Below are 8,760 nucleotides of genomic sequence, written 5' to 3' on the forward strand. Positions count from 1 at the left end.
CTTCTTGAGTGATCGCACAATTAGTGCCTCGATTTTAGGAGAGAACTCTATATCACAATTTGAGGGTTCATTTTCAAAGGACCACGAATTTTGAAAAGAGAATTTTTGGAAGAGAGAAGGTTTTGAGAGGAGAAATTTCTCTCATAAATATTTTTGGGCATAGCAATTTGTTAGATTGTGGTGACTGATCAGGAAAGTACTGTACATACTTCATAAATAGTGGGGTTCGGGGCATCGCCCCGAAAAAAAATAAAATTTGGAAGTAGCCGACATGGTAGCCGACATATTATGGCCGACATATGGCCGACATGTTATAACCCTAAAGCGATTTAATACTTGTATAAAAAGGGCTTAGGGTTGGGTATTTTTCATATGTGGTAATACAAAATTGGTTCTTGCGGCGGTATTGAGCTGTAAGGGATTACGGATTGTAATCAGGTTGTAATCACTGGATTGTAATAAGATTAGACTTGCTGTTTGGTGGACGTAGCCCAGGGATTGGGTGAACCACGTTAAATCTTGGTGCCTTGTGTTTATTTCTGTGTGTTCTATTATTTTTGTTATTGGTTATATTTACATGTAGTTTTTTATTTCTGTCTGTGGTTTATCCTAACAAGTGGTATCAGAGCCCAGTTGTTTTTCAGTTATCCTCTGCAGGAAAGTCTCACGGTTAAGTGGGAGTCTCACGGTTGAGTGGGAGCAATGGCAGATGATGGTAAGCTAAGGGTTGATAGGTTTAATGGGCAGAACTTCTAGTTATGGAAGATGCAAATGGAAGACTATTTATATCAGAAGGATTTATGGAAGCCGTTGGAAGGAAAAGACAAGAATCAGGGAACTATGTCAGAGGCTGAATGGGATCTTTTGGACAGAAAGGCACTCGGAAGCATTCGGTTATGCTTGGCACCATCGGTGGCATTTAATATTACAAAAGCAAAGACGACAAAAGATTTGATGAAAGCCCTAGAGACATTGTATGAAAAGCCCTCCGCTTCAAATAAGGTATTTCTCATGAAGCGTTTATTTAATATGAAAATGGCAGAAGGTGGATCTATTGCAGATCATTTAAATGAGTTTAATACTATTACTAGTCAATTATCTTCTGTGGGTATCAATTTTGATGAAGAAATTAGGGCTCTCTTGGTTTTGTGTTCTTTGCCTGAGAGCTGGAATGGCTTGGTAATGGCGGTGAGTAATTCTGTTCCTGGATCTAGTACCCTAAAATATGATGATGTGATCGGTGTTATTTTAAGTGAGGAAACTCGTAGAAAATCCTCAGGTGGATCTACATCAGGAAGTGTTTTAAATGCACAAAGCAGGGGTAGAATGACTGAAAGAGGAAGTAACTCTGGAAATCATGGGAAATCAAGAGGAAAGTCAAAGGGGAGGAGGTCTCAATCGAGAGGACCAAATGATTGCTAGTACTGTGGGAAACCAGGGCACAAAAAGAAAGATTGCTGGACTCGAAAGAAAAATGAAGGAGATAAATCAGATGGAGACAAAGAGGCAAATGTGGTAAGTAACAAATCCGAAGAGGATGCTTTGCGTCTGTCTTTAGAGAGTGTTGATGATTCATGGGTTTTAGATTCTGGTGCTTCTTTTCATGCTACACCTCATAGAGGTTATTTCATTGATTATGTCCAAGGGGATTTTGGGCTTGTTTATTTGGGGGATAATGAACCCTGTCAGATTGTTGGAAAGGGAAAAATTAAGATTAAGTTGCAGAATGGGAATCATTGGCTACTACATGAGGTAAGACATGTTCCAAAACTAAGTAGAAATTTAATTTCAGCAGGGCAACTCAGTGATGAGGGTTGTGTAGTTACTTTTAATGATAAAAATTGGAAGGTTTCAAAAGGTTCCCTTGCAGTAGCAAGAGGTGTGAAAGTAGGCACCTTATATCTTTGTACAGTTCATATTGTTCCTTCTACTTTGATTGTTTCAGAGAAAAATGAATATTCAGGAACAATTACTGCAGTTGAGAAGGGAGAACAAATAGCTGTTGTAGATTCTGATATAGCGCTATGGCACAATAGACTTGGGCACATGAGTGAGAAAGGTATGAAAGTACTTCATTCAAGAAAAGCTTTACCAGGTCTAAAATGTGTGAATATGGATTTTTGTGAAAGTTGTGTGTATGGAAAACAAAAGAGAGTGAGTTTTGTAAAGACAGGGAAGGAAAACAAAAAGGAGAAATTAGAGCTTGTGCATACAGATGTATGGGGACCAGCTCAGGTATCTTCCCTTGGTGGCTCTCATTATTATGTTACATTTATTGATGATGCAACTAGAAAAGTATGGGTTTATTTCCTTAGACAGAAATCTGATGTATTTCAAACTTTTAAGAAATGGAAATGCTTGGTTGAAAATGAGACTGGTAAGAAATTAAAATGTCTCAGATCTGATAATGGTGGTGAGTATTGCAGTCATGAATTTGAAGATTATTGCTCCACTAATGGTATTTGTAGACAAAAAACTATTCCAAGGACTCCACAGGAAAATGGAGTGGCTGAACGCATGAACAGGACTATAATGGAGCGTGCAAGGAGCATGAGGTTGCATGCAGGGTTGTCCTTACACATGTGGGTGGAGGCTGTCAATACTGTAGTATATTTGATTAATAGAGGTCCCTCTACTCCTTTGGGCTATGGTATTCCAGAGGAAGCATGGACTGGTAAGAAGGTGAGTTATTCTTTTCTCAAGACCTTCGGTTGTGAAGCTTTTGCTCATATAGACTCTGAAAATAGAACCAAGCTAGAAGCTAAATCAAAGAAATGTGTCTTTGTTGGATATGGCATTAATGAATTTGGCTATAGGCTTTGGGATTTTGAAAATTATAAAATTATAAGAAGCCGGGATGTCATATTCAATGAAAAAGTGTTGTACAAAGATCTGTTGCAGCAACATGAGAAGAAAGAAGATGATTATGTAGTGCTGGATGATACTCCAAAAACTGATGTTTCAGCCATTCCTCATGATGTGCAACAACTACAACAACAAATACCACACACACCAGTGAATGTTAGATGATTAACAAGGCCAATTAGACCTCCACAAAGGTTTTCTCCCTCTTTGTATTCTATTTTACTTACTGATGCTAGTGAACCTGAAAGTTATGATGAAGTTGTGCAGGTGGATACTAAGATTCAGTGGGAGTCTGCAATGAAAGATGAAATGGACTCTTTGCTGAAAAATAAGACATGGGATTTGTGCAAGTTGCCTGCAGGTAAAAAGGCTTTACAGAATAAATGGGTTTATAGGTTGAAAGAAGAGGAAGGAGGTAAGAAAAGATTTAAGGCCAGGTTAGTTGTAAAAGGATTTGCATAGAAAAAGGGAATTGATTTTGATGAGATATTTTCTCCTGTTGTTAAAATGACTTCTATTCGTACTGTTTTAAGTCTTGTGGCTACTGAAGATTTGCATTTAGAGAAGATGGATGTTAAAATAGCCTTTCTTCATGGTGATTTGGATGAAGAAATATATATGGCTTAGCCACAGGGTTTTGAGGTCAAAGGTAAGGAGAACTTAGTGTGCAAATTGAAGAAAAGTTTATATGGCTTGAAGCAAGCACCTCGGCAATGGTATCTGAAATTTGACAGTTTTATGCATGAGCATGGATATAATAGGTGTCATTCAGATTATTGTGTTTATTTTAAGAGGTTGGATGATGATAGCTACATTATTTTATGTTTATATGTTGATGATATGCTTGTAGGTGGGTCTAACATGGATCATATTAAGGGGCTGAAACGCCAATTAGCACATGCATTTTCTATGAAGGATTTGGGGGCAGCAAAACAAATCCTTGGTATGAAGATTTGCAGAGATAGGAAGAATAGAACATTGACGCTATCTCAAGCTGATTATGTTGAGAAGGTGTTGCAACGTTTCTCTATGGAGAATGCTAAAGCTGTCAGCACACCTTTACCTGGTCATTTGAAATTGAATAAGGAGATGTGTCCCAAGACACAGGAAGGGGAGGATAAGATGTCCAAGGTACCCTATGCTTCAGCTGTAGGAAGTTTGATGTATGCTATGGTATGCACTAGGCCAGATATTGCACATGCAGTGGGAGTCATTAGCAGGTATATGAGTCATCCAGGTTTTGAGCATTGGAATGCTATCAAGTGGATTCTCAGATATTTGAGAGGAACATCCAATAAGTGTTTACACTTTGGGGGCTCTACTACTAATTTACAGGGCTATGTTGACTCAGATTTGGCTGGGGATATTGATACCAGGAGGAGTACTACCGGTTATGTCTTTACTGTTGGTGGGGCTGCCGTGAGCTGGGTTTCTAGACTACAGAAGATTAATGCTCTCTCCACTACAGAGGCAGAGTATGTTGCTGCTACAGAGGCAGCCAAAGAGATGATATGGCTTCAGTTCTTCTTGGAAGAATTGGGACATCCTCAGAAGGATAATTATTTGTTCACAGATAGTCAAAGTGCCATTCATCTTGCTAAGAATTCAGCTCTGCATTCTAAGACCAAACACATACAGTTGCAATACCATTTCATTCGGTCAGTTTTGGAGGATGGACAGTTAAAGCTGGAGAAGATACATACCAATGAAAATCCAGTAGATATGTTGACAAAGGTTGTCACAAGGGAGAAGCTGAACTCCTCTTCAGCTTCAGTTGGTCTTTTAGACTAAATGTGAATAAAAGAACAGCAGAGTCCAGGGTGGTTTGATCCAGTGGGATCCCCATGCGGTAGTTGTATTGCTACAGGATCAGTCTCCAAGTGGGAGATTGTTGTTTAGTGTGGAGCCTGATCAGTCCCCAAGTGGGAGATTGTTAGATTGTGGTGACTGATCAGGAAAGTACTATACATACTTCATAAATAGTGGGGTTCGGGGCATCGCCCCGAAAAAAAATAAAATTTGGAAGTAGCCGACATGGTAGCCGACATATAATGGCCGACATGTTATAACCCTAAAGCGGTTTAATACTTGTATAAAAAGGGCTTAGGGTTGGGTATTTTTCATATGTGGTGATACAAAATTGGTTCTTGCGGCGGTATTGAGCTATAAGAGATTACGGATTGTAATCAGGTTGTAATCAATGGATTGTAATAAGATCGGACTTGCTGTTTGGTGGACGTAGCCCAGGGATTGGGTGAACCACGTTAAATCTTGGTGCCTTGTGTTTATTTCTGTGTGTTCTATTATTTTTGTTATTGGTTATATTTGCATGTAGTTTTTTATTTCTGTCTGTGGTTTATCCTAACACGATTAGCATCAGAGTCCAAGTAGATTCTTGTGATTAGTTTGTACAGTTAATTACACTATTTCTTTTCATGTCTTCTTTGTGACTATCAAATGATTATCTGAATAATTCTTTATGATGAGTATTTCAATTTGAAATTATTGGTAAGCATGTAAATTTCTTCTGCATATGTAAGGATTAAGGTATCTTAAATTCTCTATTCAGTAACTTTGCAAATTAGAGTTTAAATAGAGTAGGATTTAGAATTGAAAAAGGGTAATTTTAAATGCAAAATTTGACTGATAAGCCATATTTTCCCTATCAGTGAATTAGTGGAACTACACACACACACACACACACACACACACACACACACACACACACACACACTGCAAGGTTTTGTCTTTTAGAAATTTATATAAAAAATTTCTAAGAAAAAAATATAAAAAATAACTTAAAATTAAAATTTAATATATGGTGGGGAGATGGGGCCATTACACCCCCACCTCCCACCATGGTAGTGGGTTGCCGCATGGAAAATCTTTCTCGTGTACAACAGGGAACCTCCTGCCAGGGTAGGACCCTACCGTGAATAGAAAAACCTACTGTCACAGCAGACCTTATCATGAACAACAAAGCCTGATGTCATGGCAGTGATGTTGGGTAGCCAGCTTTTCCTTCGGTTTATATCGTAAGGGGTTTCACTTTTTAAAGCCGTATTTGCCCTCACAGTGAATTATTTGAATTGTTATAAAAAATATATATATATTTATATACTAGAAGTTTTGTCTTTTAAAAATTTATAGAAAAAAATTTTTGAAAAAAAAATATTAAAAAAATTTAATATATGGTGGGGAGGTGGGGCCATTACACCCCCACCTCCCACCACAACAGTGGGCTGTCGCATGGTAGACCCCTACCATGTACAACTACGTCTGCTGTTACAGTAGGACCCTGTCATGAAATACAGCATTTGCTGCCACGGTAGACCCTGTCGTGAATAGCAAAGCCTGTTGTCACAAAACCAGGGCTACTGTGGATAGCCGGCTTTCCCTCAGTTTATTTCGTAAGGGATTTCACTTTTTTTTTTTAAAAAAAATTATTATTTTATTAGTTTAATTTTTAATTAATTTAAAGTATTATTAATTAATAATTTTATTAATAATTTTTATTAATGTTTAAAAATTGAATAAATAATTAATGAATTTTAAATATATTTTTTATGTTATAATTATCAATTAATTAAATTAAATTTAGTTTTTTGTAAAGTTTGATTAATAATGAATATCCTCTAGTGTATTTATTTAAAAATTTATTGATATTATTATTAATGTTATTGATTTTTATAAAATCATGGTTATATTTAAAAATCAATAATTATTATTTTAATAATTCAATAATTAATTACCCTTAGATTATTTTAAGGAAATTGACTTAAAATATAATGGGGGCAATTATATACTTGGTTCAAATAAATGAATGGGTTAATTTGTAGGGTAAACTAAGACTCTTATATACTTGAAACATACATTGAAATGAAAACTAAAACCTTACATTTTTAACTCAACAATATGTTTTCAAAATAAAACCAAATTATAAAACCTTCACTTTGTTATCTGTATGTTGTCTATGTTTCGAGTCTAGGTTGACTTGAGAGTTGACCAATTTTAGGACATCTACCAAAGGTTTGGGAGTTCTATGATTGTGGTATTATGTTGAATTGATTTGATCTTTTAACTCAACCATGCTAATGTGTTGGTATGCTCTATGTTGAGTGTGATTCTATTGTTGGTTATTATTTCCATTGTCACTATGGGATAGTGAGATGAATGCTATGATATATTCGACTTAACCATTTTGAGTCTTCGATCAGTATTATTGAGATGCTTTCTAGTTGCTCATAGAGAACTAATGTGCTATTATCTTTTAATGCTTTCCAATCACTTGCATAGGACTGAGGTGAATTTTACTATGATTCTTTGATTTTTGCTTTTATAAGCCTAGGGTAGGTTATTTATATGTAATGTCAGGAAGTGGCTTGCAATGGAGGTTGGGGCCCTAAGTGGCTACCAAGGTAACCCATCGTAAGTTGTTTAATAAGTGAAAACACTACACTAAATGAGAGTAAAATGAACCTAATAAGAGTCTTTGTATGTTCTTGCCCATGTCTTGAGTGCTAGTACAAACTAGGATGGGAGTAGAGAGAACGCTTGGTTGTGACCATGCATCGTTAGTATGCCTTGCCAGTACGAGAGGATATTAGTGTCGCGTATGGATCACTAGGGGGCCAAGGTTTTGAGAGACTACTAGAGTAAATCTAGCATTGATTTGTGTGATGACAATTGCCCGCTTACATAGTAGATTCCCTAGATGTCTTTGTATGCCTCTAGGTATAGATGTCAATTTATCTTGGAACCTTTGAGTTAGATTACTTTTAGGATTTCATAGACTTAGAGATTATTTTTGATATTTGGATTGATATCATGTTTGGGACTTGAGACTATCTCCTTAGTGCGGTGGAAGTGGGCCTTTTTGGGTTACCACACAGTCGAGTGGTAGTGCTTTTTACTCTTACCATTGAGATCTATCTGTTGTTGTCATGGTTGGAGTTCTTTGTCTACATTTCCTTTCATTTTATCTTTGTGTATTATGATGGATGATTTCACTTTTTGTATTGTACCTTTCTTCATGGATCCAAAAGGGATGATGTAATCTATTTTTATAAATGTATATTCTTTTACCCTTTTATACCTTGTGACATGTATAATGGATGATTAAAGATTCCAAATTTTATTTCCAAGTAGTATTCAGAACAAATGTATATTATTTAAATGGACTTTTGATTTTTAATTATTCTTTCATGTGGATGTGGTAAATGTTAGACTTAATATTAAATAAATTTAAATGTGACTCAATGTCTTGGGATCCTTAAGGATTGTAATCTGTTATGTTTGCTTATGTATGATTGTATTTTATTGCTTCTGCTACTCTATGATTGATGTGTATGTTATTATTCTTTTTTTTAAAATGCTTGACAAACTTAGTAAAATTTTAGGTTAATTCTTTTGGATCCCTTAGTGAGGTGTTACATGCATCATTCGTGTAATCCTCAACTAGTTTCTTGGGGATTCTGAATTTGTTATTCATTTTCTACTTAAATTCATCAAAATAGTTGTCCATAATATTTTTGTAATTCTCTCTCATCTTAGCAATGTACTCATTAATCTAGTAGAGTACTGGCACATCTTTCCTCCATACAACTGAACCTTTTAATGGAAATAATTTATAAACGTAAAAGAATAGACATGTCAATAGAGAGCCAAACTTATAGGGGTTGTTCTTTGATGTTCTAATGCTTTCCATGTTCTTGTTGAATTGAATCAATAGTAGCTCGACAAGGTCAAGATAAAGATTATTCTTGACTACCTTGTATACAAGGTCAACTACTTTGCATGACACTATTCATCCTGCTTAAATTGTAGATCTTGTGTGCAATGATATGAATACCAAAATTTAATTCCATGTCAGTAACACTGCTTATCTTCATGCCT

Source organism: Cupressus sempervirens, chromosome 7 (assembly GCF_028749045.1).
Source record: "Cupressus sempervirens isolate cs-2001-9-10 chromosome 7, ASM2874904v1, whole genome shotgun sequence".
NCBI classification, from domain to species: Eukaryota; Viridiplantae; Streptophyta; class Pinopsida; order Cupressales; family Cupressaceae; genus Cupressus; species Cupressus sempervirens.